The sequence below is a fragment of the Dermacentor variabilis genome, unplaced genomic scaffold (assembly GCF_050947875.1).
Source record: "Dermacentor variabilis isolate Ectoservices unplaced genomic scaffold, ASM5094787v1 scaffold_16, whole genome shotgun sequence".
Classification (NCBI taxonomy): domain Eukaryota; kingdom Metazoa; phylum Arthropoda; class Arachnida; order Ixodida; family Ixodidae; genus Dermacentor; species Dermacentor variabilis.
The window spans coordinates 929,642-931,870 of record NW_027460324.1 but is presented as its reverse complement, the minus strand read 5'-3'; the positions used below and the strand labels follow the sequence as shown (position 1 = coordinate 931,870).

General features: G+C 55.6%; 1 non-coding gene across 1 annotated transcript; it reads left to right on the top strand.

Moving 5' to 3' along the window:
• Positions 1-229: 229 nt before the first annotated feature.
• TRNAS-CGA (transfer RNA serine (anticodon CGA)) lies at positions 230-302 on the top strand. The gene has a single exon. It is a non-coding gene; the product is annotated as a tRNA-Ser (tRNA).
• Positions 303-2,229: the final 1,927 nt, after the last annotated feature.

Here is a 2,229-nt window from a genome sequence, read left to right as displayed (position 1 = left end):
GAGCTGGTACGGGCCATGTTCCGTGTCTTGTATCCGGATAAAGGTTTGGCGGTCTGTGAGGAATTGTTTAATGTAGTTGAAAGTGTTGAATCCACAGTCTACCTGGGATAAGTGGGAGAAAAGAACGTTCCACGTCCGCCGCCAAGGTCTGTGAGTGGTGGCGCTGGCGAACATTCCCAGGGTTCTACTAGGACACATAAATACCCAGGAAAGTGGATGGGGAAACGGCGCCGCGGTAGCTCAATTGGTAGAGCATCGCACGCGAAATGCGAAGGTTGTGGGTTCGGTTCCCACCTGCGGCAAGTTGTTTTTTTCATCCACTTTCATTTCCATTAATTTATAGTTTCTTTATTTCATTTATAAAAAGCACAAGTAATGTCCCCTGTGTTGTCCTTGGTGTCAGTGTTTGTTGGCTTCTTATGATATGACTATATATGTATATATATATATATATATATATATATATATATATATATATATATATATATACATATATATATATTCTGGGAACGGTGTGGTCCCTCAGTTCGCGCCAGCAGGCCCCAGTCCAGGCCCGCCGCGACCAAGAGCGCCTAGCCTCGAACCACCGCTTGCACTCACGAGTCACTTCGTCCTCCACTTCTTCGATTGTTGTCTACGATGCCGGAGTGCCACCTTGGCCCTTCCTCTGCGAAGGCGATGATGGCACTGGCCCACAGAGGCTCGCAGCGACGGCACCACACCTCCGGCGGCGTGCAAACCTTGCAGGCTGGTGCACCGAACGAGGATCGGCGGCGCAGGCAACGTTCGAGTCACCAAAGTCTTCCAGGAACCCAAAGGCATTAAACCTGGTTGTCTTCCCGGACGTACGCTTCGTGAAGATGCGGCAGACCAGGTGGTGGAGGGTCCGAGTTGTCGGTCTTGCAGGAACCAGAAGGCCCTAAACCATTCCCAGAGGCACACCTGGTCCGGTGTTCCTCCTCGACCTCGGTCTGACGAATGCTTGCAGCAGGTAGCCGGAAATAGTAGCCGCCCACTCGCTGACATTCCACTGCACAGAGACCACACGGCACCACTCGACGCAGTTAACAGGAGGGGAAAATCGCAGATGACGATGATCGTCGCTCGAACGGTTTGCTTCCACTACCCTTCGCAACTGACCTCAAGCGCTCATGAGGTTCTCGTCGTAGCCGTCGTTGGACTCCTCTTCGGAATAGTCAGCGTACTCGTCTTCGCTGCCGCTTCTGCCGGCCGGCGTTGAGGAACCACCACTAGAATCCAAGACTTCGTCCTCCTCGTGCTCGGACGAGGACGGTGCCCTGCTCTTGTGCTCGGCTTCGCAATCCGACAAGCGGTTCTTCCGAGCCGTTAATTCGACAGCTTGCCTTTGCCTGCCTTGGCGGCTTCCTTACCGTCAACGGTCCAATCGTCCTCGCTCTTCGGCGTCTCCGAGTCACTGGGCGCCGCCTCGCCGCCAGGTTCGGAGCCACGCGTCGTCTCCGTGCTTCGAAAACTTGTCGCATTGACCCAGTACTGCATCGCGTTGATGCAGTAACCGCGCCGGCAGGTCGCTTCTCCAACGGTGGCGCCGGGGGCGTCAGCAGCGGTAAGGTAACCACTTCGCCCTCGTGTCCCATGCCAGACCCGATGACGGTGACAAAGTAGGAGCCGGCGGAAAAGCTCCTCAGCGAACGCCAGAGCTGCAGCTCGCACCGCGGAGATGGCCACGCACCAGGCCAGGCAGGCGTCGCTACTGGCCGTGGAAAGGGCGCCGCCCGCCTTCTCCACGATAATGGTCAGTCTCAGAACAGAGCCGAAACCTCACGTTGGGCGCCAATGTGAGAACGGCGCGGTCCCTCAATTCACGCCAGCCGGCCCCAGTGCAGGCCGGCCGCGACCAAGAGCGCCCAGCCGGGCCTCGAACCACCGCTTGCGCTCACCAGTCATTTTTCCCTGCACTTCTTCGACTGCTGGCTGCGATGCTGGTGTTCCTACAATATATTGTCACGTGTCTCCAAAAGGACTGACGACGTTTAATGGGGAGAGCTGGCTTCTGAAAAACCACGGCGACGAGATCAAGCTATCGAGCGGGCCCGGGGTAGCACGCGCACTTCTTCCTTCTTGGCTTTCCTGTATCTTCTTTTGCACTGTCCTCAGTACTGCAGGGGGCATTTCACCCCTTCCTGGAAAAGAGATTTCGCCGGATGGTTAAGAAACGGTGTAAAGGAAACAAAAACGTTGTCAAGGCAG